This window comes from Mytilus trossulus, unplaced genomic scaffold, assembly GCF_036588685.1.
Source record: "Mytilus trossulus isolate FHL-02 unplaced genomic scaffold, PNRI_Mtr1.1.1.hap1 h1tg000122l__unscaffolded, whole genome shotgun sequence".
Classification (NCBI taxonomy): Eukaryota; Metazoa; Mollusca; class Bivalvia; order Mytilida; family Mytilidae; genus Mytilus; species Mytilus trossulus.
The window spans coordinates 189,367-210,560 of record NW_026963298.1 but is presented as its reverse complement, the minus strand read 5'-3'; positions in this window follow the sequence as shown (position 1 = coordinate 210,560).

Genomic DNA, 21,194 nt, shown 5'->3' with positions numbered 1-21,194 from the left:
AAAGCATGATATACTGATATATGTCTAAGCAAAAGCTTTCAAGTTATTTAGAGAAGCTGTAATAACATACTTCAGTTACAATAATTATTGCATACATTGTACACCAAAACCTGACCTATTTTGTATACTGTAGTTACTAGTTACTACTAGTAACTGGAATAAACCTTAACCAGGCAAGGTTTGGTGGGAAATACCTTGTTATAATCTTTGAACTAGCTATCAGTAACTAAGAGGTAACTCTCAAATCTAGACTTAAAGATGTTATTTTTGTTGTGGTGATGTATAAATACCCTGCCTGGTCTATGTTTTTGTTACATGTAGATGTCTTTTTTCTTTGTAAATACATGTATATCTGATGGCAAATGTGTTAAGCCCTTTTCACACCACTACTTAAGGTTTGGAGGGGGGTTAATTTGTCACCAACTAACTGGTTTGACTCCATCACATCCTGTACATGCTGTATGTTTCTGTCCCAAGTCAGAAGCCTGTTATTTAGCAGTTCATTGTGTAGTTTGTTGCTTTACTAGTATATCATATTTGTTTATTTGTTCCTTGTTTTGTTTATAAATCATTATCAGTCTGTAAGTTATTTCATCTGAATTATTTCACATTTGTCATTTACCATTGTTTACAACATTACATCTTGCGTCTTTTAAAGCTGACTTTGCATTATGCACTTTGCTTATTATTGAAGTCAACCTTCAAAATACAAATGAACATGTAGTTCAAATTAATTTAAAGTCTATAAAGGCTATTTTTAATTTTTGCATTGACGCCATTCTGTGACATAGATGTAAATAAAATTAAGTTTAATAGCTTTCAAGATTTCATAATTATTTAGACTACATTTGTACTTGTATTTTAACTTATAATTGTTGGCAGGCCTCGGTAGCTGAGTGGTCTATAAAGTTACTTCTGTATTAAATCACTAGCCAGTCAATACTGAGGTTGTGAGTTCGAACCATTCTAGCACAGGTGCACTTCAAAACCGTCACTTGACTCCAATCTTAATTGACTAGGATTCCGATTGTCAGTTTTCCTATTGAAAGTTGGTGGGTTTTTTCCAGCTTCCTCCACCAATAAAACCTGGCCGCCTTAAAATATGCTAAATGCGTTGTTTAAAAGTGGCGTTGTACATGTTGACAACCATGTCAAACACATCCTTTTTTTATACATTTTCATGTACATTTAAGTTCATGTTAATCAATGTAAAAGTAGATCTATCAGTTTCATGCACTCATAATAATTTGAGCTTCAATCAAATGTAAATAATCATGTTTTTCTCGATTATGCTAGAATATGATTATCGTCTTGGAACCACTTGATAACAGTGTTATTGTACACAATGTAGTTTTAGTTTGATCATGATTAAAATTATGTATGTGAAGTCGGTTCGTTATTCGATATTCGATATTCAATATCCAACCGGCTGCTAGCAGTCTTTTGGATATTCAAAAATTTGTTGAAAATCTTGAAAAAAAAGAAATACTTGATAACATTAAAAACATGATTTTCATAGATATAATGACTGATAAGATACGTAGGAAATCGTAAATTGACCTCTCCAAGCTGTTGTAAGTTCTCGTTGTCCTCGAATATAAACCCTTTTCTATGTTGCATATATGTCTTTATATAATATAGATTGTTGTCAATAAAACAACTTCAAAGATTTACTTTTATACATGATATTTCTTTATACAAAAAGAAAAATCACTAACTCTAGAAAACATAATGAATTATAAATAGAAATATTTATGGAATGCCCAAAAAAGAAATATATAGACAAGTGAAAACTTATCTGAGACCGCTTAAATGAGTGTGAGACCCCCTGGTCATTCAATGTCCATAAAATTTAATTAAATTATAGACTCTGTATATATAAAGGTTGTATTAGAAGGATTTCCCAGAATATTGTTATATTCGATATCTATCTTATATTGTCACTTTTCAGTTAAAAATTATCAAAATTTTAGGACAAAGGGCACAGGGCAATGGTGATAGTCCCCTGATTGTTCAATCTGCCTAATATTTAGCAAACATCTAGTGAATAGGTAGATACAAACGTGACTAAAAGGAATTTGGGTACACCTCATGTCTTTCATGTTTACGGAGCGCCCAAAGTGCCAGTTGGATATTCAAAATATACAGTGAAAACCTACCTGAGACCGCTTAAATGAGTGTGAGATCCCCCTGGTCATTCAATGTCCATAGAATTTATTTAAATTATATACTCTGTATATATAAAGGTTGTATTAGAAGGATTTCCCAGAATATTGTTATATTCGATATCTATGGAGAGCTTATATTGTCACTTTTCAGTTAAAAATTATCAAAATTTTAGGACAAAGGGCATAGGGCAATGGTGATAGTCCCCTGATCGTTCAATCTGCCTAATATTAAGCAAACATCTAGTCAATAGGTAGATACAAACGTGACTAAAAAGAATTTGGGTACACCTCATGTCTTTCATGTTTACGGAGCGCCCAAAGTGCCAGTTGGATATTCAAAATATACAGTGAAAACCTACCTGAGACCGCTTAAATGAGTGTGAGACCCCCCTGGTCATTCAATGTCCATAAAATTTAATTAAATTATAGACTCTGTATATATAAAGGTAGTATAAGAAGGATTTCCCAGAATATTGTTATATTCGATATCTATGGAGGTCTTATATTGTCACTTTTCAGTTAAAAAATATCAAAATTTTAGGACAAAGGGCACAGGGCAATGGTGATAGTCCCCTGATTGTTCAATCTGCCTAATATTAAGCAGACATCTAGTCAATAGGTAGATACAAACGTGACTAAAAGGAATTTGGGTACACTTCCTGTCTTTTATGTTTACGGAGCGCCCAAAGTGCCAGTTGGATATTCAAAATATACAGTGAAAACCTACCCGAGACGGCTTAAATGAATGTGAGACCCCCCTAGTCATTCAATGTCCATAAAATTCAACCAAATCATTGACTCTGTATATATAAAGGTTGTATTAGATGGATTTACCAGAATAACGTCATCTTCCATATCTACGGAGGGCTAAGATTGTCACTTTGGGCGCTCCGTAAACATAGAAGACAGGAAGTGTACTCAAATTCATTTTAGTCACGTTTGTATCTACCTATTGACTAAATGTCTGTCAAATATTAGAAAAATTGAGAGATTAGGGGGCTCTCACCATTACCCTGTGCCCTTTGTCCTAAAATTTTGACATTTTTCGACTGAAAAGTGACAATCTTAGCCCTCCGTAGATATGGAAGATGACGTTATTCTGGTAAATCCATCTAATACAACCTTTATATATACAGAGTCAATGATTTGGTTGAATTTTATGGACATTGAAAGACCCGGGGGGTCTAAACCTCATTTAAGCGGTCTCGGGTAGGTTTTCGCTATATATTTTGAATATCCAACTGGCACTTTGGGCGCTCCGTAAACATAGAAGACAGGAAATGTAACCAAATTCCTTTTAGTCACGTCTGTATCTACCTATTGACTAAATGTCTGTCAAATATTAGAAAGATTGAGAGATCAGGGGGCTCTCACCATTACCCTGTGCCCGTTGTCCTAAAATTTTGACATTTTTCGACTGAAAAGTGACAATCTTAGCCCTCCGTAGATATTGAAGATGACGCTTTTCTGGAAACTCCATCTCATACAATCTTTATATATACAGAGTCAATGATTTGGTTGAATTTTATGGACATTGAAAGACCACGAGGGTCTCAACCTCATTTAAGCGGTCTCGGGTAGGTTTTCGCTATATATTTTGAATATCCAACTGGCACTTTGGGCGCTCCATAAACAAAGAAGACAGGAAGTGTAACCAAAGTCCTTTTAGTCACGTTTGTATCTACCTATTGACTAAATGTCTATAAAATATTAGAAAGATTGAGAGATCATGGGGCTCTCACCATCACCCTGTGCCCTTTGTCCTAAAATTTGGACATTTTTTGACTGAAAAGTGACAATCTTAGCCCTCCGTAGATATTGAAGATGACGCTTTTCTGGAAACTCCATCTCATACAATCTTTATATATACAGAGTCAATGATTTGGTTGAATCTTATGGACATTGAAAGACCAGGGGGTCTCAACCTCATTTAAGCGGTCTCGGGTAGGTTTTCGCTATATATTTTGAATATCCAATTGGCACTTTGGGCGCTCCATAAACAAAGAAGACAGGAAGTGTAACCAAAGTCCTTTTAGTCACGTTTGTATCTACCTATTGACTAAATGTCTGTTAAATATTAGAAAGATTGAGAGATCAGGGGGCTCTCACCATCACCCTGTGCCCTTTGTCCTAAAATTTGGACATTTTTTGACTGAAAAGTGACAATTTTTTTTTTGGCTTTCCATATATATTTCTATTTATAGTTAAAAATATTTCTAGAGTTATTGGTTTTTCTTTTTGTCGTAAGAAACATTGTACACAAAAGTACATCTTTGAAGTCGTTTTTATGACAAAACGCTATATCACATAAAGACAAATAAGTCGCACGGAAAAGGGTTTATATTCGAGAACAACGAGAAATTGCGACAGCTTGAAAAGGTCATTTAATGATTCCTACGTATCTTATCAGTCCTTTTGACTATGAAAATCGTGCTTTTTATAATTTCAAGTATTTTATTTTCTTATGATTTTTCACTAAATTTAGAATATCAAACTGGCTACTAGCAGCCGGTTGGATATTGAATATCGAATAACGAATAACGAACCGGCTGCTAACTTCACATACATGTATACTAATTATGTTTATTAAATACCTTTCCCGAGCTCTAATTAATTTTATGTTTTTAGGATTAACAATAGCAATCAATATACAAAACAATTGATCTGTCAAATTAATCACCTCGATAACAATTTTAAAATAAAACTTAACTATTTAATGATTTCAATATAAATTTATATAAAATCTACCAAAATTGAAAAAAAAACCGGTTAACCGATTAACGTTTTTGGTATTCGGTATTCGGTCGTTCGACCGGTTAACCGGTTAACCGGTTAACCGTTGTCAACACTAAGATTAATACATAACAAGAGGCTGCCACAACGACAGCAAAACGGATTTATTAGCATTTATTTGTGTCCTGGCAATATCACAAGAACCATTACTGATGATTGGTGAAAGTTAAAATTGTCAATATCAAATTTGACCTCTATTTTGTCATCAGTATCAACATATTAAAATTTGAAAAGCTTAGATTGAATGGTTTGTGAGTTAATGCAACAACGTGAATGGAAACACCATTTTACGATCTTTCAAGAACCATAACTCCTGAACGGTAAAAGTCAAAATCGTCATTATTGAACTTGACCTCTATTTTGTCATCAGTAACAACATATTTAAATTTGAAAAGCTTTGGTTGAATGGTTCATGAGAAAATGCACGGACACGACTGGAAACACCATTTTTCAATCTTTCAAGAACCATAACTCCTGAACGGTTAAAGTCAAAATCGTCATTATTGAACTTGACCTCCATTTTGTCCCCAGTAACACCATAAAAATTTGGGAAGCTTTGGTAGAACAGTTCATGCGTAAATGCACGGACACGACTGGAAACGCCATATTTCAATCTTTCAAGAACCATAACTCCTGAACGGTAAAAGTCAAAATCGTCATTATTGAACTTGACCTCCATTTTGTCACCAGTAACAACACATTAAAATTTGGGAAGCTTTGGTTGAACTGTTCATGCGTAAATGCACGAACACGACTGGAAACGCCATTTTTCAATCTTTCAAGAACCATAACTCCTGAACGGTAAAAGTCAAAATGGCCATTATTGAACTTGACCTTCATTTAGTTGTCAGTAACAACATATTAAAATTTTAAAAGCTTTGGATGAACGGTTCTTGAGTTAATGCACGGACAACATTTGATTGCCGCCCGCCCGCCCGACCTGCCGCCCGCCCTGCCGCCCGCCGAGCATCCCCAATTTAATAACCGGCATTTTTGTCACAAAAATCCGGTTAAAAACCGAACTCCGAGGGAAAATACATTTTCATTCGTACCGGTGGGTTATAAAGTGAAACGCTTGATTTTGTGAGATTTTATTGACATCTTCTTTGTAAATTTACATTCCTGCTTTTTAATGACAATATTGGGTCTTTCGATTTTGTCGATTTGTTGGGGAGTTTCCGTTTTAAATTGTCCTCGCATATTTTGTGAATTTACTTTATACTATAGGTGAATAACTATTTGTCAGTTACCTTCGACAAAGGTTGGACATATATGCCAAAAAGAATATATTCTACAATCAACATATCTATAAGGTTAAACATGGAAATAAATAAAGGCAGCAGTAGTATACCGCTATTCGAAATTAATAAATCGATAGAGAAAAAACAAATCAGGGCTACAAACTAAATCTGAGGGAAACGTATCAAATCATATAAGAGAACTACGACACAACTGGAAGACAACATTAAAATGTAACACACACAGAAACGAATTATAATATAACAATGGCTATTTTCCTGACTTGGTAATAAAAAGTAAATGAAAATGGAAGTTGCTGAAGTTAACATTCGCTAGTCTGTGTAGATAGGACAAATAAAGAAAATCGAGGACCAGCTAGCATAGTAAACATATACATCAGTACGCTGTGGTGCATTCTTATGCCATATAACGAGTTATACGTATGTTAGCTACCATTGGTAAAACCCGCTGAAACATCCTATACTTTGAGTAAACAAAGTGGTAAAACATAGTATAATTTATATCTACTGGTCGTCTTGAAAGAATGCAGTCACATATCGAAGAGAGTCCGTATCTATAAGAAACTAGACCAATTTTGTGACTTAAAAAGACTTAAACAACATCTCACATTAACATGGGACTCGTGTAGATGTAAGCATGTATTAGGGGGCAATCTAAACTAAGTTTCACGGAGGAATGTGAAATAAATAAACAAAATAAGAAACACCTGCACTAATTGAATCGCATTAATGGATGGTACTTTATCTCCGGATAAAAGTTCTAACAGCATTTCTAACGATGAATTTTGTAGACCGAGAAACGATTAATGTGAACTGGATTTCACGATCAACGATGTTCATTACTTAATTTCACACTCAGGTAAATTGACGTTGTTCTTTCATATAACAATCATTATTTGTCTGATTAAATTCCAGGAATATATCTTCTTGATCTAGGCTGACAAATTCAGCTTCCCCCTTATCATATCTAGAAATTGACCTCAATTTTGACAAACGCTATCATATCAGTATCAGCGTCTATAACACACACGACAATTTTTTTTTCACTCATAAAGGAGTAGGTCCGGTAAGGACCGATTTTGGCTTCAAATTTCAGGTTCATCTGTCAAAAGATTTGACGGCTTTTTAAACACTTAAGTGTCTATTTCATTTTTAAAAATCAATTAGTTTATGTGAAAGATTTTAACTGAATTGGTCATTAAAATCGATCCGATTCAAGCACAAATATGAAAAATCTACCAAATATGCCGAAAAATGTCACTTTTCAGATGGTTTTTCTCAAAAACAAAAGTGGCCGCATCCGTGTCCATCCTCAACCTTTATATATGTTATGTATTATCATAAAATACAAGTTGCATTTCAATATTAAGGATGAACACGAATGCGGCCACTTTCGTTTTACACGAAAACTGTCTAAAATTTAACTAAAATGCTAGAAATGTGAAGATTTCAGTAATTTAGCATGATTTTGTGGTGCTAGTACCCAATATAAGTTCATTGTATTGTCAAAAACAGCCCATATTTATGTAGCAAAAGCATTCTACTGTCTAATACATAACTAAAAGTGTACATTTTAACAATTTTGTAAAACTGCTATATTTTGGGGCCAAAAAGGGGTCTAACTGGTCCTACTGCTTTCCCTCAATTCAGTAGCACTAAACCAAATTCACCTACGTACATATCAGTACTAGCGTACTTCGTAATAATCAAAGAATACATATAGTAGCTAGGATTTTTGTATTGTTAGGGAAATTCTGGTACTTAGTCAGAAACATCAGTAAGTTTCCTTGTTCGGTTTATTGAAAGCGTTTGACTTTGTCAGTTTTAGGGACTTTCCCTTTTGAATTTGCCTTGGATTCCATTATGTTTGTAATATAGAGATTCTTCAACTGCGTAAGTGCGATACGATATGTATCTACTCGACACAGTTATGTGTTTTCAAATTTAAAACACGAGGCTTGGCGAGCGTTTTAAATATTTAAATTATGTCTGTCCAGATTTGCTGAAAATCGAATTGCACGATATTTGGTTGTGGAATCTGTTTTTTCTAATTCTTTTGATACGATATGAAGACAATCATAATCTTTTTTTTTGAAAGGTCTATAAACAGACGCGTTTTTTCTATGTATCGTCATCAGGCATGGTTGACTTTTTCATGACTTCAAAATAGGAATTTCAGAGGAATGCAAGATACTTAGACGTCATGATCAAATTCGAACCAGTGACAAACTGAGTTAAAATGAATTACACTTTGATTAAGTAACACAAATAATTTACAGGTCAGGAAAAGTATCAATTAGATAAACTCTTAAATAAACTCAAAATAAATGTGCCAAAGTTATACACAAGCATTGCTTTGCAATTTTAGTGAAGGTAAAATTCCAACGCAAAATACTGGAACCTTGATGGATTCAGTCGAGGATTATGCCAGGCAATGGGCTAAGCGCGAGAAGGAAGACGTAGACACTCTATCCGAATGGATTAAGGCAGTGAGGTCGTTAATACAAATCAGAATTAAGAAACTGAATGGGTCCATCAATGCCCATGCTACGTCAATCTTCAAAGATCCAAATGTTGCTAAACACCTATCTGACCTCCATGATGAATATGTTGTTGTCCCCGCAGACAAAGCCCCAAATAACATCGTTTTTATCTGTAAAAGTCATTACATTAATTGCTTGATAAACGAATTAGGTATAGACAATTCACTTGGAAACCCAACATATACCCTCACGACACTTACCAAAGAGGAAATCCTGGATAATCATAGGTCTGTTCTTTGTTCCTTTGGTATTTCAACCAAAGATGAAGAACTGGATCTTCCATCACTGTATTGGATACCTAAACTACATAAGTGTCCTTACAAACAACGGTATATTGCTGGGTCTTCCAAGTGCTCCACGAAACCCCTTTCTAAATTATTAACATCCATTTTATCAGCAATCAAAGACGGGCTTCAAAGTTATTGTGAAACTGCCTATTCTAGAGGTGGCGTGAATCAGATGTGGATACTTAAAAATTCCAAAGATCTTTTAAAGTACATACAATCTAACTCTCTTTCATCTTGTAACAGTATTAAAACATTTGACTTTTCTACTCTTTACACAAGTATTCCACATTCCAAACTAAAAGACAAATTAAAAGAGTTGGTATTACTTTGCTTCATAAAAAAGAATGGCCAACGTAGATACAAGTATCTTGTCTTAGGGAGGGATAAATCATACTTTGTAAAGAACCATTCTGATTCAAACAAAAAATTCTCTGAAACCGATATTATCAAGATGCTTGATTTCTTGATTGACAACATATTTGTTACGTTCGGAGGACGTGTTTTTCAACAGACTGTCGGCATCCCAATGGGAACAAACTGTGCCCCTCTACTTGCTGACTTGTTTCTTTATTATTATGAGACTGAATTCATGCAGGAACTTCTTAGGAAGAAAGATAAGAAGTTAGCAATATCCTTTAACTCTACTTTCCGCTATATAGATGACGTTCTTTCACTAAACAATTCAAAATTTGGTGACTATGTGGATCGCATCTATCCCATCGAATTGGAGATAAAGGATACTACAGATACAGTTAAGTCGGCTTCATATCTTGACTTACATCTAGAAATTGACAATGATGGTCGGTTGAAGACAAAACTTTACGACAAAAGAGATGATTTCAGCTTTCCAATTGTGAACTTTCCATTTCTAAGTAGCAACATTCCAGCAGCACCTGCATACGGGGTATATATCTCCCAATTGATACGATGCATTTCCTATCATGATTTTCTTGATAGAGGGTTACTGCTCACGAGGAAGCTATTAAACCAAGAGTTCCAAATGGTGAAGTTGAAATCATCCCTTCGTAAATTTTACGGACGCCATCACGAGTTGGTTGACCGTTATGGAATAACCGTTTCACAAATGATATCGGATATGTTCCTTACGTCGTAACTACAATCCCCTTCCCTTTCATGAATTTGACCTACCGAATTAGACTATTTACCGGATTTGTAATCACATAAGCAACACGACGGGTGCCGCATGTGGAGCAGGATCTGCTTACCCTTCCGGAGCACCTGAGATCACCCCTAGTTTTTGGTTGGGTTCGTGTTGTTTATTCTTTAGTTTTCTATGTTGTGTCATGTGTACTATTATTGGTGATTTTGAATCTGTTCAAAGTTTTGATTTTTCTACCCTGTATACCACATTGCCTCACATTCTCATTAAGAAAAAATTCACACACCTAATTAAATGGGCATTCAAAAAATCAGAATGTGAATATATATGTTCAAACTCTTTTAGGTCATTTTTTAGTAGCAATAAACAAAAAAACTATGTTAATTGGACATGCTTTGATACTATATATGCCCTGGAATTTTTACTAGATAACATTTTTGTTCGCTTTGGGGATTCCGTATATCGTCAGATTATAGGAATTCCAATGGGGACTAACTGTGCACCACTTATTGCGGACCTCTTTTTGTATTGTTACGAGTTACAATTTATGACAAAAATAAGCAAAGACCCATCAAAACAACATCTGATAAACAAATTTAACAATACTTTTAGATATTTGGATGATATTTTGGCTATCAATAATGACGACTTCAGTATGTATATTAATGAAATTTATCCTGGTGAACTTACTTTAAATAAAGCTAATACTAACAATGACCACTGCCCTTTCCTCGATCTTGATATCTATATCACTAACGGAAAGCTGAATACTAAAATTTATGATAAAAGGGATGATTTTTCATTTCCTATCGTTAATTATCCGTTTTTAGATGGTGACGTTCCCTTGTCACCATCTTACGGTGTTTATATATCTCAACTTGTACGATTCGCTCGTGTATGTAACAATGTTTTAGATTTTAACGAGAGAAATTTATGTATTACTGAAAAATTATTACACCAGGGTTTTCGATATCACTAACTAGTCAAAACATTTACTAAATTTTATCATCGGTATAAACATCATTCGTAAATATAGCTCAACATGCAGACTTTTTATACGTTCAGGTATTTCACATCCAATTTTTTATGGAAATATTCTTTATAAAGCACAAAGGTGTCAGTATTCACCTCAAAAACTTACAAAACCTTTGAATAGACTTATTAAGAAGGGATATAATTACGATACTGTTGTCAAGTCATTAAAGATTGCATATTTTGGCGTTAAAACATCTGTATCGTTTTAAAAGACCTAATAAATTCAAAAGTATCATTTACCAACACCTTAAGAAGCACAACCATCCTTTTAAATATTTAGCAGTTCAACCTTTAGAAGTAGTAAATAAGCAGCCTGGTGAATCGCATTCAAAGTTTGTACGATCACGGAAAATAATTGAATTAAATTGGATTAAAAAATTACAGACAGTTTACCCTCTCGGTCTAAATGATAATATCATGGGAATTGGTAATATATGGAATAACCGTTTCACAAATGATATCGGATATGTTCCTTACGTCGTAACTACAATCCCCTTCCCTTTCATGAATTTGACCTACCGAATTAGACTATTTACCGGATTTGTAATCACATAAGCAACACGACGGGTGCCGCATGTGGAGCAGGATCTGCTTACCCTTCCGGAGCACCTGAGATCACCCCTAGTTTTTGGTTGGGTTCGTGTTGTTTATTCTTTAGTTTTCTATGTTGTGTCATGTGTACTATTATTGGTGATTTTGAATCTGTTCAAAGTTTTGATTTTTCTACCCTGTATACCACATTGCCTCACATTCTCATTAAGAAAAAATTCACACACCTAATTAAATGGGCATTCAAAAAATCAGAATGTGAATATATATGTTCAAACTCTTTTAGGTCATTTTTTAGTAGCAATAAACAAAAAAACTATGTTAATTGGACATGCTTTGATACTATATATGCCCTGGAATTTTTACTAGATAACATTTTTGTTCGCTTTGGGGATTCCGTATATCGTCAGATTATCGGAATTCCAATGGGGACTAACTGTGCACCACTTATTGCGGACCTCTTTTTGTATTGTTACGAGTTACAATTTATGACAAAAATAAGCAAAGACCCATCAAAACAACATCTGATAAACAAATTTAACAATACTTTTAGATATTTGGATGATATTTTGGCTATCAATAATGACGACTTCAGTATGTATATTAATGAAATTTATCCTGGTGAACTTACTTTAAATAAAGCTAATACTAACAATGACCACTGCCCTTTCCTCGATCTTGATATCTATATCACTAACGGAAAGCTGAATACTAAAATTTATGATAAAAGGGATGATTTTTCATTTCCTATCGTTAATTATCCGTTTTTAGATGGTGACGTTCCCTTGTCACCATCTTACGGTGTTTATATATCTCAACTTGTACGATTCGCTCGTGTATGTAACAATGTTTTAGATTTTAACGAGAGAAATTTATGTATTACTGAAAAATTATTACACCAGGGTTTTCGATATCACTAACTAGTCAAAACATTTACTAAATTTTATCATCGGTATAAACATCATTCGTAAATATAGCTCAACATGCAGACTTTTTATACGTTCAGGTATTTCACATCCAATTTTTTATGGAAATATTCTTTATAAAGCACAAAGGTGTCAGTATTCACCTCAAAAACTTACAAAACCTTTGAATAGACTTATTAAGAAGGGATATAATTACGATACTGTTGTCAAGTCATTAAAGATTGCATATTTTGGCGTTAATATTGAGTCACTGATAAGGTCTTTGCGTCGGAACTAAACACATTTATTCTAAAAACAGTTGTTGGCATGACACGGGTTATGTTCTTCTCATACATGTTATGATGGTATGATACTAAACCCCTTACGGGAAGGATTGTGCCTGATGTTCATATGATGAAATCATAATCTTTCAGTCAGTTTAATTGAAGTCTGGAGCTGGCATGTCAGTTAACTGCTAGTAGTCTGTTGTTATTTATGTATTATTGTCATTTTGTTTATTTTCTTTGGTTACATCTTCTGACATCAGACTCGGACTTCTCTTGAACTGAATTTTAATGTGCGTATTGTTATGCTTTTACTTTTCTACACTGGTTAGATGTATAGGGGGAGGGTTGAGATCTCACAAACATGTTTAACCCCGCCGCATTTTTGCGCCTGTCCCAAGTCAGGAGCCTCTGGCCTTTGTTAGTCTTGTATTATTTAAATTTTAGTTTCTTGTGTACAATTTGGAAATTAGTATGGCGTTCATTATCACTGAACTAGTATATATTTGTTTAGGGGCCAGCTGAAGGACGCCTCCGGGTGCGGGAATTTCTCGCTACATTGAAGACCTGTTGGTGACCTTCTGCTGTTGTGTTTTTTATTTTGGTCGGGTTGTTGTCTCTTTGACACATTCCCCATTTCCATTCTCAATTTTATTTTTACAGAGTTTGTCTTTAGTGCCGTGTGGAGGCAGTAGAGTGCCTCCCCGTGCTCTAGTTCATTACTTTAGGAATGTTTATCAAAAAGTAGTATTTCAATATTCAGCCCCATTCTACTAATTGGTCAGCCATCAGTCCTACCCTGATATACACTATCTTTTTCGGGTAATTAATACTGATAGCGTTTGACATTTTCAGCTAACAAATTTATCACTTTTACTTAACTTAATTATTGTATGCTGGTTCATATTCTGGATGCCAATCTTTGCTCCTTTATTATGTAATTCACTAACAAAACAATTATGAAGCTAAGAAACGGGAAAATACTAAATACTAAACTTGTTCAAAGGGTATCTACACGTCTCAATCTTCAAAATCGGTTATCTAAAAATACTACCATCGCTAACATTTTTAACAATAAAAATCGTGGTTACCCTTCTATCGATAAGTGTCATGCCAAAAAATGACTTACATGTCCCCGTCTTTCCAACAACAATACGGTAAGGTCCACGTTTAATGGTCGCACATTTTCTTTAAATTTTGAAACTGATATTACTTGAAAAACAAACAGTATTATTTATTTACTCACATGAAACAAACCGGGATGTGGTATTCAGTACGTAGGAGAAACTGGAAGATATTTATCAAAACGCACTCAAGAACATCTGTATCGTTTTAAAAGACCTAATAAATTCAAAAGTATCATTTACCAACACCTTAAGAAGCACAACCATCCTTTTAAATATTTAGCAGTTCAACCTTTAGAAGTAGTAAATAAGCAGCCTGGTGAATCGCATTCAAAGTTTGTACGATCACGGAAAATAATTGAATTAAATTGGATTAAAAAATTACAGACAGTTTACCCTCTCGGTCTAAATGATAATATCATGGGAATTGGTAATATATCTAGAACCAATTCCGTTAACATTTTGGATATTGTTTCTAAAACTGTTCGTAAAAACCGTTCTCACGGTTGTAGAACAAATCGCTATCAAAGAAAATTTCGGGCCAATCATACCAATATTTCGGACCTAATTTCTATTTCAAAAAACAACGGCAGACATTATCTGTTAACAAAACTCTGTTCGTTACCGGTTAATAAGTTAAATAAAATTTTGGAGGATTGCAACACAATTTCATATAGCAGTCCTAAGTATGAAATTGTTCAAATTATTATGGCATATTGTTATTCTAAATTATTTCCCAAAATTGATCGCCCTGAAGATCATAAAAAACATTTTATTAAAATTAAGTATGTCAATAAAGGCTTTGATTTTGTAAATATTGCCGGTATATTTAACGACCATTCTGTTAAAGAACAAATTCCTGGATATTTTGACAATACTGAACTACCTCTTATTTGTTATATTTACAAGAAATCTACCCGGAAATTTGTGTTTAACTATAATCAATTGTGTAAAGATGTTAATATCAGTGAAAATACACCTACTTCATGTAATTGCAGTAATTCCGAATATATTTATGGACCCATTTCCCATGTTATAACAGGAGATCTTAACATCGTTCAAGACCGAGAGTTAAAATCATTTCTCAGTAAAGGACCTAAATATCGTCCCCCGTCAATTATTAATTGGAATGAGTGTCGTAATATCATCCACGACTCACTCCATACTTACTGTATGAAATGGATAAAACGGGAAAAAGCTGACAAAAAATCTTTGGACTCTTTTTTTAATTCAGTAATGAAGATAGTTGATATACGTATTCAACATTTTAAAGAACATTTTACTATTAACAATAACCACAATAAACCTATTTCTCGTATCAAACATAAACTAAAAGAACTAGCCAAGGAATTTGTTTTTGTCCCGGCCGATAAAGCTGCTAATAATATTATTATTGTTTGACGTAAATTTTACATTGAGGTTCTGAAAAAGGAAATCACCAATGCACCAACATTCCAACTGACTCCATTTTCAGAAAACGAAATCTGTAACAAACATAAACTTTTAGCCACCGCTTTACAAGCAGAGCCAAATACAATGAAAGTCCCAACTATGTATTGGCTTCCGAAGCTACACAAAACCCCTTACAAATATAGATTTATTTCGTCTTCAAGCCATTGTTCAACTACTAAAGTGTCTATTATTCTTACCAGCACACTTGGTACAATTAAAAACCTTATAATAAATTGTTCAAATAAGGCCTTCGCAAATAGTGGAATAAATTACTTTTGGAGTGTCAAGAACTCGTTGGAAGTACTTGATAAATTGCATGCATATATTGGTGATTTTGAATCTGTTAATCTGGAATTTTTCTACCCTGTATACCACATTGCCTCACATTCTCATTAAGAAAAAATTCACACACCTAATTAAATGGGCATTCAAAAAATCAGAATGTGAATATATATGTTCAAACTCTTTTAGGTCATTTTTTAGTAGCAATAAACAAAAAAACTATGTTAATTGGACATGCTTTGATACTATATATGCCCTGGAATTTTTACTAGATAACATTTTTGTTCGCTTTGGGGATTCCGTATATCGTCAGATTATCGGAATTCCAATGGGGACTAACTGTGCACCACTTATTGCGGACCTCTTTTTGTATTGTTACGAGTTACAATTTATGACAAAAATAAGCAAAGACCCATCAAAACAACATCTGATAAACAAATTTAACAATACTTTTAGATATTTGGATGATATGTTGGCTATCAATAATGACGACTTCAGTATGTATATTAATGAAATTTATCCTGGTGAACTTACTTTAAATAAAGCTAATACTAACAATGACCACTGCCCTTTCCTCGATCTTGATATCTATATCACTAACGGAAAGCTGAATACTAAAATTTATGATAAAAGGGATGATTTTTCATTTCCTATCGTTAATTATCCGTTTTTAGATGGTGACGTTCCCTTGTCACCATCTTACGGTGTTTATATATCTCAACTTGTACGATTCGCTCGTGTATGTAACAATGTTTTAGATTTTAACGAGATAAATTTATGTATTACTGAAAAATTATTACACCAGGGTTTTCGATATCACAAACTAGTCAAAACATTTACTAAATTTTATCATCGGTATAAAGACATCATTCGTAAATATAGCTCAACATGCAGACTTTTTATACGTTCAGGTATTTCACATCCAATTTTTTATGGAAATATTCTTTATAAAGCACAAAGGTGTCAGTATTCACCTCAAAAACTTACAAAACCTTTGAATAGACTTATTAAGAAGGGATATAATTACGATACTGTTGTCAAGTCATTAAAGATTGCATATTTTTGCGTTAATATTGAGTCACTGATAAGGTCTTTGCGTCGGAACTAAACACATTTATTCTAAAAACAGTTGTTGGCATGACACGGGTTATGTTCTTCTCATACATGTTATGATGGTATGATACTAAACCCCTTACGGGAAGGATTGTGCCTGATGTTCATATGATGAAATCATAATCTTTCAGTCAGTGTAATTGAAGTCTGGAGCTGGCATGTCAGGTAACTGCTAGTACTCTGTTGTTATTTATGTATTATTGTCATTTTGTTTATTTTCTTTGGTTACATCTTCTGACATCAGACTCGGACTTCTCTTGAACTGAATTTTAATGTGCGTATTGTTATGCTTTTACTTTTCTACACTGGTTAGAAGTATAGGGGGAGGGTTGAGATCTCACAAACATGTTTAACCCCGCCGCATTTTTGCGCCTGTCCCAAGTCAGGAGCCTCTGGCCTTTGTTAGTCTTGTATTATTTAAATTTTAGTTTCTTGTGTACAATTTGGAAATTAGTATGGCGTTCATTATCACTGAACTAGTATATATTTGTTTAGGGGCCAGCTGAAGGACGCCTCCGGGTGCGGGAATTTCTCGCTACATTTAAGACCTGTTGGTGACCTTCTGCTGTTGTGTTTTTTATTTTGGTCGGGTTGTTGTCTCTTTGAAACATTCCCCATTTCCATTCTCAATTTTATTTTTTACAGAGTTTGTCTTTAGTGCCGTGTGGAGGCAGTAGAGTGCCTCCCCGTGCTTCAGGTTTATGCTCTTATAATATACTAGATTATGGAGTGTGTGTCCGAGCGAGAACTGCTCTAGTTCATTACTTTAGGAATGTTTATCAAAGAGTAGTATTTCAATATTCAGCCCCATTCTACTAATTTGTCAGCCATCAGTCCTACCCTGATATACACTATCTTTTTCGGGTAATTAATACTGATAGCGTTTGACATTTTCAGCTAACAAATTTATCACTTTTACTTAACTTAATTATTGTATGCTGGTTCATATTCTGGATGCCAATCTTTGCTCCTTTATTATGTAATTCACTAACAAAACAATTATGAAGCTAAGAAACGGGAAAATACTAAATACTAAACTTGTTCAAAGGGTATCTACACGTCTCAATCTTCAAAATCGGTTATCTAAAAATACTACCATCGCTAACATTTTTAACAATAAAAATCGTGGTTACCCTTCTATCGATAAGTGTCATGCCAAAAAATGACTTACATGTCCCCGTCTTTCCAACAACAATACGGTAAGGTCCACGTTTAATGGTCGCACATTTTCTTTAAATTTTGAAACTGATATTACTTGAAAAACAAACAGTATTATTTATTTACTCACATGAAACAAACCGGGATGTGGTATTCAGTACGTAGGAGAAACTGGAAGATATTTATCAAAACGCACTCAAGAACATCTGTATCGTTTTAAAAGACCTAATAAATTCAAAAGTATCATTTACCAACACCTTAAGAAGCACAACCATCCTTTTAAATATTTAGCAGTTCAACCTTTAGAAGTAGTAAATAAGCAGCCTGGTGAATCGCATTCAAAGTTTGTACGATCACGGAAAATAATTGAATTAAATTAAATTAAAAAATTACAGACAGTTTACCCTCTCGGTCTATATGCTAATATCATGGGAATTGGTAATATATCTAGAACCAATTCCGTTAACATGGACCTAATTTCTATTTCAAAAAACAACGACAGACATTATCTGTTAACAAAACTCTGTTCGTTACCGGTTAATAAGTTAAATAAAATTTTGGAGGATTGCAACACAATTTCATATAGCAGTCCTAAGTATGAAATTGTTCAAATTATTATGGCATATTGTTATTCTAAATTATTTCCCAAAATTGATCGCCCTGAAGATCATAAAAAACATTTTATTAAAATTAAGTATGTCAATAAAGGCTTTGATTTTGTAAATATTGCCGGTATATTTAACGACCATTCTGTTAAAGAACAAATTCCTGGATATTTTGACAATACTGAACTACCTCTTATTTGTTATATTTACAAGAAATCTACCCGGAAATTTGTGTTTAACTATAGTCAATTGTGTAAAAATGTTAATATCAGTGAAAATACACCTACTTCATGTAATTGCAGTAATTCCGAATATATTTATGGACCCATTTCCCATGTTATAACAGGAGATCTTAACATCGTTCAAGACCGAGAGTTAAAATCATTTCTCAGTAAAGGACCTAAATATCGTCCCCCGTCAATTATTAATTGGAATGAGTGTCGTAATATCATCCACGACTCACTCCATACTTACTGTATGAAATGGATAAAACGGGAAAAAGCTGACAAAAAATCTTTGGACTCTTTTTTTAATTCAGTAATGAAGATAGTTGATATACGTATTCAACATTTTAAAGAACATTTTACTATTAACAATAACCACAATAAACCTATTTCTCGTATCAAACATAAACTAAAAGAACTAGCCAAGGAATTTGTTTTTGTCCCGGCCGATAAAGCTGCTAATAATATTATTATTGTTTGACGTAAATTTTACATTGAAGTTCTGAAAAAGGAAATCACCAATTCACCAACATTCCAACTGACTCCATTTTCAGAAAACGAAATCTGTAACAAACATAAACTTTTAGCCACCGCTTTACAAGCAGAGCCAAATACAATGAAAGTCCCAACTATGTATTGGCTTCCGAAGCTACACAAAACCCCTTACAAATATAGATTTATTTCGTCTTCAAGCCATTGTTCAACTACTAAAGTGTCTATTATTCTTACCAGCACACTTGGTACAATTAAAAACCTTATAATAAATTGTTCAAATAAGGCCTTCGCAAATAGTGGAATAAATTACTTTTGGAGTGTCAAGAACTCGTTGGAAGTACTTGATAAATTGCATGCATATATTGGTGATTTTGAATCTGTTCAAAGTTTTGATTTTTCTACCCTGTATACCACATTGCCTCACATTCTCATTAAGACAAAATTCACACACCTAATTAAATGGGCATTCAAAAAATCAGAATGTGAATATATATGTTCAAACTCTTTTAGGTCATTTTTTAGTAGCAATAAACAAAAAAACTATGTTAATTGGACATGCTTTGATACTATATATGCCCTGGAATTTTTACTAGATAACATTTTTGTTCGCTTTGGGGATTCCGTATATCGTCAGATTATCGGAATTCCAATGGGGACTAACTGTGCACCACTTATTGCGGACCTCTTTTTGTATTGTTACGAGTTACAATTTATGACAAAAATAAGCAAAGACCCATCAAAACAACATCTGATAAACAAATTTAACAATACTTTTAGATATTTGGATGATATTTTGGCTATCAATAATGACGACTTCAGTATGTATATTAATGAAATTTATCCTGGTGAACTTACTTTAAATAAAGCTAATACTAACAATGACCACTGCCCTTTCCTCGATCTTGATATCTATATCACTAACGGAAAGCTGAATACTAAAATTTATGATAAAAGGGATGATTTTTCATTTCCTATCGTTAATTATCCGTTTTTAGATGGTGACGTTCCCTTGTCACCATCTTACGGTGTTTATATATCTCAACTTGTACGATTCGCTCGTGTATGTAACAATGTTTTAGATTTTAACGAGAGAAATTTATGTATTACTGAAAAATTATTACACCAGGGTTTTCGATATCACAAACTAGTCAAACCATTTACTAAATTTTATCATCGGTATAAAGACATCATTCGTAAATATAGCTCAACATGCAGACTTTTTATACGTTCAGGTATTTCACATCCAATTTTTTATGGAAATATTCTTTATAAAGCACAAAGGTGTCAGTATTCACCTCAAAAACTTACAAAACCTTTGAATAGACTTATTAAGAAGGGATATAATTACGATACTGTTGTCAAGTCATTAAAGATTGCATATTTTTGCGTTAATATTGAGTCACTGATAAGGTCTTTGCGTCGGAACTAAACACATTTATTCTAAAAACAGTTGTTGGCATGACACGGGTTATGTTCTTCTCATACATGTTATGATGGTATGATACTAAACCCCTTACGGGAAGGATTGTGCCTGATGTTCATATGATGAAATCATAATCTTTCAGTCAGTTTAATTGAAGTCTGGAGCTGGCATGTCAGTTAACTGCTAGTACTCTGTTGTTATTTATGTATTATTGTCATTTTGTTTATTTTCTTTGGTTACATCTTCTGACATCAGACTCGGACTTCTCTTGAACTGAATTTTAATGTGCGTATTGTTATGCTTTTACTTTTCTACACTGGTTAGAGGTATAGGGGGAGGGTTGAGATCTCACAAACATGTTTAACCCCGCCGCAT